Source organism: Anser cygnoides, chromosome 6 (assembly GCF_040182565.1).
Source record: "Anser cygnoides isolate HZ-2024a breed goose chromosome 6, Taihu_goose_T2T_genome, whole genome shotgun sequence".
In the NCBI taxonomy this organism is placed as follows: Eukaryota; Metazoa; Chordata; class Aves; order Anseriformes; family Anatidae; genus Anser; species Anser cygnoides.
Window position 1 is genome coordinate 38,779,195 of NC_089878.1, and position 13,837 is coordinate 38,793,031.

The following is a 13,837-nucleotide window of genomic DNA, read 5'->3' on the forward strand; positions in this document are numbered from 1 at the left end:
TTTTTTTCTTTCCTCTCCTTTTTTTTTTTTTTTAAAGAGACTCTTAAACTGAAGCCATTTTAAGGGTTTTATGAGACATTATGTGAGCTTTCATATGCAAGTTAGTCGTTAAGTACCAGATATTATATTCTGTAATATGCTTAAGTGATATTAGAGGCTGTATATAGCCTGCAGTAATGGCTATTGCTGCTTTTTTAATTTATCAAGAAAATGTTGCTTAAATAAGGAGCAAATCAGTGATTGGGTGTAGAAAATATAAATGTAAAGGAAGTAACAGTATTGTTGCAACACACTTTGCATGTCCAGCTTCACTGGGGAGCAAGCACAGAGTCTGCTTTCCCCTACTCCTGTTGCCACACATGGCAAGTCCCATACATGCAGTGCTTAGAGGTATGCCAAAAGAGAAATTTTACTGAGTCTCACTGAATAGTATTTAAACATTGTTCCTCAAGACTTCATGAGAATTAATATTATGCCCCTGGAAACTGTGTTTGTTTGTTTGTTTATTTATTTATTTATTTTTGTACAATTCTTGGCATTCAAACAAAATAACATCTCACATTTGGACTTAAACCGGTGAAGTTTTTGAATGTTCAGCCTACAAAGAGAAATATTTTTGTTAAGCTGGATTCATTGGTCAAGCTATGAAAGCTAGGTTAAAAAAAAAAAAAAGAAAAAGAAAAAAAAAGAAACAACCCTCACATGGCAAAGAAACTTAAAAAAAAAAAAAGGAAGAAAATAAACCTTTAAGCTAACACACTTGTAGAAATAGAAAAGTCACTTCAATTTAACATTTGCTTCTTGCTTGTTCTGACACAGAAATAAACACTTGCAGTTGTGCTGAACAGAAGTGGGATGCAGGAATGTTTTGCACAGATCACCCTGAGCAATGCTACCTGATTTTGGCCACAGAGGCCTCCACCACCCACCTCCCCTTCCCTTTGACTGGAGACCAGGGGCAGGCTGCAGAGCTCATTCCTTCTCCTCTGATCAGGGACCACTCTTCTGTGCCCAGCTGCAAATTCCCACTTTCGTTCAGAGTTATGATTGAAGAAATGTATTTTAAATGAGAAATCATCTTTTCCATTTTCTTTCCCTCTCCCAGCTGCTGATTCCCACCCTGATTCCTGTTTTGGAGCTGTGATTAATGTGCTTCTTTTAAAAAAAAAAACAAAAAAAAAAACACATCATCCTTCTCTCTCCTTCCCTGCCTCCTCCCCCTCCTCCTCCTGGTCCTCCTCACAGCTGTGGATCCTCACTCTTACTTCCTTCACCATCTCTGTCATTCCCGCTCTCCTCCCTCCCCTGGCTCGCTTAAATATTTCAGAGAAAAGCAATCCGGCTTCATCCAGGCTTCACGGCACTGCCTCTCCTCTTGCCTGCGCTCATTCTCGCTTGCTGTCTCTGGGAGGAATGGGGCCCTTGGCATGTTCGTAGCCGCCTCTCTAATGAACTTGGTTGCAAATGAGCATAAAGCTAAGCACCAAATTGGCAATATGGACCTCGGCAAGAGCTAGCAAAGGGATTTGAGGACCCTCTCTTGAAGAACAATTTTGCAGGCAATGCATGGGCCCAGGCTCTCCAAAGTGATGTAGCAAAAGCCCAGGACAAACATCTCATTCCCTCTGTCGGGTCTCTGCATCTCGATGACCTCATGCCTGAAATCTCTTTCATGCCAGAAGTCAGCAGCCCGGAGGGACTTTCTTGGCTGGGAGAAGTTGGCCAAGTGGGACACAGGTCCGTGCTGCAGGGCAGGGGAGGTCAGGACAAGGTTAGCTGTTTTCCCCTGAATGATAAAGCCTCCCTTGGCCATTTTTTTCACTGTTTATGATTGCTGTGAATTCCCTTAATGGGCTGGGATACTTGGCCCAGCCTCCCAAGTCTACAGTAGCTATCAAGCAAACTGTGTATTCACCACTTGACAAACTGCTCCTCCTTTCACCACGAAATCCTCATTGATGGCTCCCAAATCTAAGCAAGAGGAAAATACAGTAGCCTCCAAGGGAAATGTGGTAGCGTTTAGTGTCTACAGCTATTGCATGGGGATTTCTTATGGTTAGAGGACAAGCTGCTGCTTCCCATCACTGCGCCTTTTAGGTGGCTTTTGCTTTTCTTTGGGGAGCTTCCTGCAATTCATTCACCTGGTTTGGATGAGAAAGTCACAGTGCTGCCAAGTGTATTTTGGTTTGTCTCTTTCTATGGCAAATTCACAGAAAGCTGAACTGAAGGTTAACAGAAAACAAAGCAAACGTACAAATAAACAAACAAGCAAAATCCAATAGACAGAAAGCAGTAATAAATATAACAAGTCTATCAGCACCTGAGCCACCTCCTCTCTCCACTGACCCCAAGCCTCAGCTTGCTCGGCTGCAGAACCCTTTCCTCAGCCGTTTCTGGACTCTGATTTTAGGAGCCAACTTCTATTCAGTTTCAAGCTCTTTCATATGGTTTTCTAAACCATTTTACGCATTCCCCTAGGGCTATGTGAGGAAGCTTCTCTATGGAGGTTTCCTGTTAGTGTCCATGTGGTCAAAGGCCAATTAGGCTTTTCAACAGTCACAAACTTCAGTCCTGTAATTTTGAGCTTGAACTGGCTTAATCCATGGTAAGCGACACCAGCATCTGCTTCTCTTCTCCCTCCCACCCTTTCGCATGCACACAAAAACTCTCACAAAATTTATGAAGATATCTTCCCATTCTTCACCTGTATACATGTGCCTTTATGTCTATGTACTAGCTATGTGTGTGCAAGTATGTGCATATGTGCTCTTCACGTGTGCTGATGTACCTTCCCCTAATTATATACAAACAGATGTTTATATATAGAATGCATATTATAAATTTAAATCAATACAAGAACATAAATCTGAATAAATCACAGCTAAGCTGCAGCTTAAAATAAACATTCTGGAAAAAAAAAGCAAATAAACCTTTTTTTTCCTTCTTTTTTTTTTTTTTGGCAGAATGTTTATTTATTTAACAACAGCGATGCAGTTGCTTACACTTTCTACAAATGTTTTATCTCTTCTTCCTCCGCACCTGTCCCTGAGTGAATAGAGCCACATCTGTCTCATCTTGGCATAACAAGTACACATCTACATCTGTGAAAGATGATTCCATTTTTGAAGGAAACACTGTCTACTTTTACACTCCTGCAGTCTGCTAGAAATTATTACACAATGGATTTTGTGTCTTGCAGGAAGGCTGCTAAATAGTGAATAGCGAGATTGGAAATGATACAATAAAAATAATGCTCTACTTTAACAAACAGATAGCCAGATATAAATATAAATATATGTTTATTCTAAACTTTACAGATATAATAGATGCACTGATTAGTGTTACCTTCAATTTACTGTTTCTAGCATAGCGGACTCCCACTTAAAAAGCTCAGGAAATGGAAACTGTAGAGTACAGGGACAGTAATTGGATATAGACACTGTCACCCATCAGCTGCCGAGTCAAAGACTGGATGAATTTGGTAACAACTTAAAAAAAAAAAAAGCTGATGGTTTTTTAGTAGCAAATATGAAATGAAATAATGGGCTCCACAGAAAACAGTAGGTGGGGTTTGGATCTTTCCCCAGAATTCTCAGTACCCTTTATTTGTCCCTTCCCAACAAAAAGGTCACTTTTGGGCGGGGGAAACAACCCCAGCCTGAGCCAGGGCATGGGAAGATGTGCGGGGAGGAACCATGCCCAGATCCGGCAACCTGCCGTGGTGGTACACGGCATGAGATGACTTTTGGTCCTCTGGGAAAGCCAAGGGTGCCCAGCTGTGGGGTCAGCAGGGCCAGTGAGCTCTTGATTTAGAACAGCCATTTGCTATCCGGGGTTAAGTTAATAATGACATTCAGCAGCTCATTAAATAAATGAAGAGGTGAGCTTTAGCTGATATAGTTAAGAGTTTAATGAGGTAAAATAGCAAAATAGCCAAAAACCTCTTGCTGACTGCATCACCAGTGATACTGAACTGATGAGTAGCAGTTGTGTTATGGACTTCTTTTATGGGCTTGGCTATGAAAGCTGAAGCAAAAAATAAAGGTAAAGTGTCCTGGAGCTCCTCGTTCACTGTCGCACTTTTTTCACCATCGCTACCTCCACTGTGTACCACGGCTCTTGTAGTAGCATAGCGGGAGCTGCAAAAACCAAGCCGGAGGGTGGCAGCCAGGAAGGTCTGCTCAGCTTCTCACCTGGAGGCCTGGGAGAGCATTAACCCTACACATTTGTGGGACTCAGTGGCTGGTGCAAGCCATTTTATACATTTCCCCAGAGGTACATGAGGAAGCCTTGTGCTGACATGTCTGCATCTGCTGCCCAACCAGATAACATGCTATTTTCAATCTGCATGGATGGCAGAGAAGTTTCACTGAAAAATGAGGCCTGGCCAGGAACTTTGTCTATGGAAAAAATATGTCTGTAGTAAAATTTGGTTTCACTGCTTTCCATCACTTCCTGGCCATTTTTCATCTTTTGCCAACCTGGAGATCTGTGCAAAGTATAAGAAACCTTCCTTACTGTGTTACCCACTGAGAACTTTGAACTTAAAAAGAAAAAAGGAAAAGTAAATACTGAAGTGACAGAGTTGTTTTCAAAGAATAACGTTATTTCTCTCTCACACTTTCTGTTGCTTTTCCTTCACTGTGTTGTAGGACAGAGTGAGAGCAAGACTGATTCATTCCTCTGTGATTTCAAAACAATCCAAAACATGGTCAGATCAAAAAGAAATCAGTAAGTGTTCACGAGTTTAGTTTCAAAAGTGAATTATTTCACTGGCGAAAAAAATTCCAATCAGAGTATGCTATTAATTGTAATTGTATTTTAAAACACATATGGAGATTTAATGAAAAATCGTCCTGGAACCTTTATCAGCCTAAGACCCTTCACATCATTACAGAAAGGGTCCTTAATGCTTCAACAAATGGAGCTGATGATTTTCATTTAATGCAAATATGAAGAAGACAGAACAACTTGTACTGAGCTAGACTGTCCTTCTGCATACTGCATTGAGGTACATAGGTCTCATATGCCATGATGCCATCCCTCTTTCCTCTTTTTTTTTTTTTTTCAGTGTTTCATGTACTATCTTTAGGCTTTCTCAAAATTAACTGCTTGATTTACCCATCCTTCCTGGGAATTTATGATTCATATCTTCTTTTTTTTTTTTTCCTCTCTCTTCTGCCAGACCTTTCCAACTCCCAACTGCTGTTCCTTCTTCTATATTAAGCACCCCAGGCACTGATGTACTTGACAATGCCCTGTACTTTAAACACACACACAATAGCACACTAGCAATCTGAGAAATTTTCTAGCATGACATACATACACGAACTTCAGATTCCCGTCCTTTCACCATCTTAGCAGATACCTTTTATTTACTTTCTTATCTTCTTTGCATTTGTTTAAAATATTATTGTTATAAAGCTATATATTTATATATATATATAATCATTGGCAGAGTTATATAATGTGTATTATTTACTTAATAGCTGTTCTGGTCTATTGGGTAAATATATAGTCAGGCAGTTTTTAAAAACACGTATTACATACCCAAGAGACCAGAGAGACTCTGAAGGAGCTGTTCCAGTCTATTGGGTAAATATGTATTTAGGCAATTTTTCAAAATAGGTTAAAAACTCCTTTAGTGCCATTCTGGTCAATTGGTTAAATATGTATTTAGGCTTTTTTTTTTTTTTTTAATGCCTTTTATGTATTTGATAACTGAAGAAACTGTAACCACTAAGTATGTTTTCATAATTTTACCTATGAGTATCACTTGTATTTGCTCTCTGTATTTCAGCTCTGTTCCCTGCTGTTGTATCTATCACAAGGCCAAGAGCCACACATCATGGTCGTCATCACAGAGAGCACTGGCATGAGCAAAGGATAAAATGAACATTTGCACATGCAAGCAACATTATGAATGACATTAACCCTTCTGATTGTAATCCTTGCTCACTAAAAGTGATGCTCTGCATACAGTTTTCCTGCATTTGGCTCTCTGTCGGTGGACTGACATACTTTGCATTGTGCTGTGCTGGTTAGATTGATGGATATTTTTAAACCATCTGCATTTTCGATATTCAGAGGCACAAAATGGCATTCAGAAGCCCTGCTGTCAACTCTGGGTTTGTTTGTATGAGTGAAGTTTAGCACATGCTTAAGTATGAGCTAGATCATGGCTCAACTAACAGCACTTACATCACTCTAAATTTAAATACCTGATTTTATACATATAAAATGATATATATATACACATATATATTCCTCCCAAATCATTTTAGGTGTTCAAGGTGATAGGATAATCAGATGTGACGGCTGAGCTATAACACAAGTTTCTGAAAATCTTAATGTAAAGTAGCTATGACAGATGTTAACATGCTGGGGTTTGTATAGCTTCTGTTATATTTCAGCTGAAGATATGTATTTACATGTAGTTCTTTCTGAGTGATCTCTGGTGACAATTTTATACATTGATAGAAGCAGGGGCTGGGCTTTACACAGTGACTCAAGGGAGGTAAATAAAGAGACCTTTTCAGGCTTGTTCTTATTAATCCATAGCTTTCAAGACAATTATATTTGTTCCATGTTCCCTCTTTTCTCTGTCTCCCTTTAGGGGTCCAGCATCTCCACAGAACTGCTGTTGTAAATTAATCCAAATCTTATTGTTATAAAAATAGGAATGAACAAGTATGTCCTTCCTCTCTTCCCACTGCTTGAGCAGACAGCCTAAATTCCATTTTGGTTTATTCCTTAATGACACATTATTAACTGTCCACACAGAATCGATCATATTCAGCCTGCAAAGGTCTGTCCATAGTTAGAGTATCTTTGTTTGCCTTTGCTGGTAATTGTTTTAGGTTGGAAAGGTCTTGGCCAGCTTCCTCCAGGTGGGTTCTCAGCTTTTCTTGTATACATACGCTCATGGTACAGAAGCCCAAATCCTCCTGTATTTTGTACCTCTATTGTCATCAACATTTTAAAATTAATAATAGTCCTTGCAAAATATAATTCTGTGCCACTGGCAAGTGAAAACACCATCTAATGTGAGAAGAGGGGGTTGTAACTTTAGAGGAAAGTAACGTAGAAGAAAAGAGGCAAAAGCAAGCATGGAAACAAGAGGAACACACAAGCCCAGGAACAAGTACATCTGCAGGTGGAAATGAAAGTTTGGTTAGCTATCTGTATATATCTTAAATAGGCCTATGCTAACCTAGAAATACTCATGTTGAAGTCAGTGGGGCCACTCCTTTTCTTAAATTTAAGCCAAGTGTAATCCTTTACAGATTGTAGTAAAATGATGTCACCATTTCAAATCAATCAACTAGTTTGTTTTATATTAATACAAGTTTAATGCAAGTTTAATTCTGAGGAATTTTTTTTTAAGAAGAACAAATATGGAAAAATATTGATAAGAATTCTCATATGGAATATTGATACATGAAAATATTGATAAGAACTCTGAATAATTTGATGAGTTATCACCAAAACAAATTTATTATCCAAATTATTAGACCAGCTGTAATGCTAGTATAAAAATAACAGTGCATTTGAAGTGATGCTACGTCAGTCACATAATTTCATAAACAATGATCAAATCCCATCAGTATAAAAAAACATCTTGTCTGTCGAATATTATGAGATGCTTTCCAGATCCACCAGTGTATCCAGGCCTTTCCATTAATCAGTACTATATAGGCTTTTTTCTTTATAAATCATTGAGCTGGATGCCGAGAGATGCTCTCAACAGGAACTGTTGCTGTGTAACATACTCAAGCCTGAAATGTGATTCTATTTTTATAATACAAGGATCCCTGCTGGCTGAGGGGAGTGCTGGTAGGTCCTGTGTCCAGATCTGGATGTCAAGTTCATTCTGTAGAAAGGGTAAAATTCCATACTTATTAATATTCTAGTTTGTTGGGGTTGGCAGGGGCCAGGGATTTTTTTTTTTTTTTCACCAACTTACTCCATAAGTTATTGGTGAGGTTTTTCTTTTCAAAGGATACTCATGCCTTGCCAGGCAAAATGTGGGTAAACTGTAACTGAAGCTTCTGAAATAGCTCTGCCAAACTGCTTCAGTCCTGCCTATTAAACCATCCTCACGGCCCTCTCTTAAATTAAAAAAAAAAAAAAAAAAGCTTATGCATTTTTGCATTTTTACACCAAAATAATTACTGAGCCAACTAAGGCAAAGTACTTCAGTAGATTAAAAGACAAAAGAAAAAAAAAATTTCTAAAAGTATATTAACTATCTTTACAACACACAATGTATATAAAGAAACAGCCACTATTGTTCCATAGCCAGGAGATTTCTCTGCTTGTATTTGGCAGTAACTATAACAGGGTAGGATACTGGGTTAACTTGCTACTGGCATAACCTGATTTGGCAACTTCTGTGATCCTAAGAATATTCTTATTCTATCAAAACATGTGACAGCCTTGTGATGGGCATGAATGGGGGATGAGATCAGACCACCAAACCCAATTACATTAGATTAAACAGAAATGTGATGTTTTCAATAGTCAAAAAACACTGGAGACATCATCAAAGCTATCAGTGCCCATCTCTTTGCAATCTCTACTAGGATCATTTTGTTCCCTCAGCATTGATCTACTACAAAACTGAAAACTAATTTAAAGGAGGAAAGATCTTCAGATATTTATGTCTGAATATATGTGTGGGCAAAATGCAGACTGAAAGCCAACAACTTGTTATGATAGCCTGGGTGAACACTAAACCTGAGGCCCGGTCCGAATCCCATAAAGAAAGACCACCTTCCACTGCCTACAGTGGACATTAGACTAGGCCCACGTCTCCTTCCAGATCTGTGCCCACACACATTTTCTTTCTGAACTTTTTCTGTTGCAAAAGTTGTGGGAAGTCTGTGCATACAACCACGGGATTTGTCTGGGTGTCCTTTGGTCGGAGCAGCTGAAGCAGAGAGGGAAAGAGAAAAATTCCCACTGAGGAGGAGGTGCACAGAAGTACCCATGAGTGCAGAAGGGATAAAAAACATCAGGCAGCATGTTTGTTAGCTTAGTGGTAACCCAGCCCTGTCTAACAGGCATTTATATTGTCTCGTGATATTAAGTAAACTCAAAATCATAAAACCAATGAAAGAAGTTTATCTATTGAAACTAGCTGGACTCAAGACACCCCTGTACTCTGTCACCATCTGCGAGAGAAAATGAAGGTGCTACAAAATATCTGCATGACATGTCTTCTGGCACTGACTTTCCCCTCAAAAGCACACACCAGCATATCCAGGGGCTCCTTTCCCTTTGAAATATGAGTCTTATTTCTGTAGTCTGCTCTCAACACCACTCAGACTGAAATGGATATTATACATTACCATTAAATGTCATCATTTTACTATTTTTCTCTGACCTCTGCAATGCAGCAGTGGAAGTAGAGACTCCTCCTCAGGATTTCTTAGGATTTCTTTGACCCGGAAAAAAATAAACAAAAAAACCCACAACTCTTTCTCAGCCATGAAGAAGCATGAAAGTTTACATCGCCAGCCTGCTGTGTTTGGTCCATTTCTTCTGGGAAGAGTGAGGGAAGGAGACCAGTACTGAGATGCCCCCTGGATGTGCAGACATGCTGTAAACTGTGAGGTGACTCTAATGAGAACGATGCAGATCCAACAAAGCCAGTGGGACCAATTCAAATGCGGATTGAAATAGAAAACCCCTCCTCATGCCAAAATCTACTCCTGTGCTTATATCTGTGGCACACATGGATGGACTGAGCTCCAGCACATCTGAGCACAAGGCTTCTGCCTCCAGGAGATGCTGAGCCCCAGGCTGGGGTAAAAACTCCTCCTTGTCAGGGAGTAGAAGAAACCTCCAGCTTTGTAGGATGCACATCTGAGAGGGGGTCAGCATAGATATTGTGCTATTTTTTTTAATTTTATTTTATTTATTTTATAGTTTTACTAAAACACATAGAAGAGAGAGGGGTCTCCTTACAGGATGTCATGCACTATCCACTGAGAAGAGATAAACATGAATCCTGTTTTTTTTTTAATCTTACACCGTATTATCCTGAAACCAACTTAGTATGTATTGACAATGATATCTTATGATATTGAACTTAAAAACAAACAAACGTACAAAAACTTCAAATGCTTTCAGACTTCATTTCATTTTAGCTACAATCTAAGTGCTTGGAAAGCCTATGGTGGACTTCTTTATCTGATGTATAAAAAAAAAAAAAACAAAATTATTTATTTCTCTAAAATGTTAGTTAACTAGCTTGTGAGAAATTTTCTTACAGGGAAAGTTTCCAAAATCACTGTCATGCAGCTTCATGGCATTTTCTCAGCTCTTGTATTTGCTCCTTCTCCACACCTCTTCCCCAGTGCATAGAGGCACATCTGTCTGTTTTCTGCCTTATCAAGCAGACATCTACATCTGTGAGGAAAACTCCACTTCCTTAGCTAAAAACCTGTATCTGATTGTGGTAATAAAGCACTACTTCCTCAGTTCAAAACATACATCAGACAGGACCAATTACTTCAAATGACTCATAGCAACAGGCAAAGCAATAGTCGTCTTTTCAAAGCCTTTGAACTTCTACCGCTTCAAAGGTGTACTAAAACGTGGTTATGAGGCGATTGTCTAAAATTGCCAAATTACCAGTTTGCAAGCTTTGACGTTTGTTATTTTGAGCAACTAGACAAAGGAAAGCAGTTCGCTCACCCGCTGAGAAAAAAAAAGAGCAAAACATAAAGATATTTCCTAGGTGAGGAGAGCTCTTAATATGGTGCATTCTTGAACACAAAACAGAAGAATAGTTATGCTTTAAAGTAATCAAATAAAATAATTAGATTATCAAACAATACACAACAATAATGCAAAATGCAAACAATATGATCCAAAGCTACCGAGTGAATTTAACAGGCTCTTAATCACATCCTGGAGGTCAGAGAGGCTCAAGGCGTTATTAATGGGAATCAAAGCTTTTCACCTTTAGGTCACCAATCTGAATGTAGCACAGGTTGGTTGTGACTGAACATCATTACCATCTGGTAATTACTGGAGAGGCTATCTGACATGGGCTTGTGGTCTCAGCAACCTCAAAAGGGAAGTATTTGCAGAAACCAGCAGGAGAACATGCCTCAACTTCAGTGGGCAGTTAGGACAAAATGGTGTCATAGATTGAGGTCTGACCCAACAGAAGACAAAAGTATCTGCAGCTCAGAGCCCTTACTTCAGTGAGACTTCATATATGTAGGAGGTTACAAATGAGAGTTTCAGTGCTTTCTACTACTTCAGTTATACTAAATGCAGTTATGAAATTATTCTTTAAAATTGCCAAATTATTTGTTTCCAAGATATCAGTGGACTGGTGTTGCATTGGAGAGAATGTTAATAACGCACTGTCCTTGATGGTGGTGGGTCCTCCTGACAAGAACTATGTACATTGATAAAGACATGCAATAAAACATTTTTACTCTCGTTGGTTAATAGCTCTTCTGTGGACAGACTGATCTACTCTCTATAACTCATAATCATGAAATTAATTTTTAAAAATGAAAGAAGAATCTTATACTGAAAATCATAAAGTATGTTCTTATTACCTACTGTTCCAAACACCATTGGGCCTTCATTATACAACTATTTTTTTTATCTTCCAATATTAAGACCACATTTAAATAAAGACATCTTCGATAATCTATTTCTGCTTGCTTCACTTTCATATTATAGCATTGTTTTAGTTATATCATGATTCATTTAATTGAAGCTTTATCTACTTAAAAATAAAGGTGACTGAGCATGTATTCAGAGGGCATTTGACAGAACCTACCACATTCCATGTCAAATAAAAAGGAGGTTTTGGCTCACCAACATTGTGGCATTGTTTGAAAAGATAATGAAAGCTGAATTTATCCATATAGGTGGATACTTTCCACAAGTCTTTAAAGAAACAAGGGAGAGGTTTTACCATCACATACTTTTGCACTATATTTATATGGCAAAAAAAAAAAAAAAAAAAAAAGCTCTGAATCTCTTCTTTTGGAATGCTTTATATCTATTCACATTTGTGTACAACTTCTATCAGCAGGTTCCAGCTCCACTAGATCATACTTACTTTGACTTGAACATTGGTCTTCAATATCAGAAGAACCTTAGTGGTTCATTCAGGAGGTTTTGGGACTCCTCTGGGCCCATTAGGAATAAGCATTAGAGAATGGGCTCTGATGTTACTAATTTTTCTAGGGGACTGGGTAGACAGAGCCTGGGTAAATCCAGGTGAATAACTGCTGAATATTTATTTTTTCATTCATTGTTATATTTATTCATTAGTTTACTTTCAATAAATTATTGGGGCTTATTCCCAAGAAGGGTCATTGTGAAAATTCAGCACTGAGAATTCAAAGTGCCTCACTCAAATGGTACTGGACAGAGCAAACTTAACAGGATCCCATTCCCTAGCTGGTGTAACCAGCCTTTTCATTATGTATTTACTCATGTTTATGAAATCAACATCCAGGTTCCATTTACATTTCACAATATCTACATTAAAACTGTTGTTTTAATGCTATTCAAATACAGAAATGTAATAAAAGAGAGGCAGAAAAAAGTTCATTTAAAAATTCCAATGAATATTCACAGAGGAGAACTGCTCAGGGCTAGAAGTCACTTCTGGCTTTGGTAAGAGAAAGCCTACAGGCACTTTTTTTATGAGTAAGGTACATCTGTTCAGGCAGTGTACTTCGCTATCACCATAGTTTTGTTTTCTAGACTGAAGATCCTTCAAGTCTAGCAGCTCAGATGCTTGCATCCGTCTGTACCCTTTTGGGTAAATACCTGTCACTTTAGGCAGCCTTCTCTGATTATCTCCTCCACAGTGAGATTCAGATTGCCCCAGTTGTACACTGTTTTCTCTCCTCTGGCACATGGTCAATTGCCACCAACCCATGTCTTCAAGCTTCACTCCAGTTATGGAGTTTGCCTCCAACAGCTGCTGCCTTCTCTCACTTATAAAATGGAAAGGACCTCTGAGATCATTTGATGGAATGAAGGCACATGGGCTACCCGTTCACTCTCTCTTCAGTTAGTTTCTACACCCATCTCTTTGCTAGGCACGTTTGGATGTGTACAGTTGGCAGATAGAGCAACTCCGTTGTTGAGACCTGGCTTTGTTACACTCTATGACAAACAATGTTATGCAAAAGAGGAATGAATTTTTAGTGTTATGTAGCAAATCAGTTTGTTACAATTCTTTCTGCTGAACAGAAATCTCTTTTCTATGCTTTAAGGAGTCAAACAGCAGGTACTTTTGTATAAAGCTAGAGCTTCAGCTTTGTCTCGAGTCAACAAAAATGCTCTGATCGCTCCAGGGAAAGAAATTTTAAAAAGAATATATTCTTATCCTTATATACTTGCCACTAACCTGAAAGGACCAAGGAAATGCACTTAGGATCTGTGCAAGAGGCTGAAAATGTCACTGCAATCTAAGCCAATATCACTCTCATTTCTTCCACTCACCATTCTCCATGTCAAAGTCCAGTCTGTACTTTCCTATTCTCCCAGAGCATACCCACTCACATCTATAGAGACTTTATTGACAAAAATCACGTTATGTTATACCCAATGTATGTTCTATTTTCAATTTCCTAGAAAAGTGAGGTATTAATATTGCCATTATTCTTAAATATCAGTAGTATCTCTGAAAGAGGATCACCAGCCTGGAAAAGATGAGAAGCACTGGCAGAGAGCATAAATTGCCCATGTATTTCCTTTCATCACAGGACAATGAACGCACAGAACCAGGGAACAACCAACCATTTGGAGGAACTTTTTATGTTCTCTATACTTTGATACAACT

At 38.7% G+C, this 13,837-nt stretch overlaps 1 long non-coding RNA gene across 1 annotated transcript in view; it reads right to left on the bottom strand.

Annotated features, from left to right (window-relative positions):
- The window catches only part of LOC106041018 (uncharacterized), a 271,322-nt gene that overhangs the window by 3,645 nt on the left and 253,840 nt on the right, over positions 1 to 13,837 (bottom strand). The gene's annotated exons all lie outside the window — the stretch shown is intronic.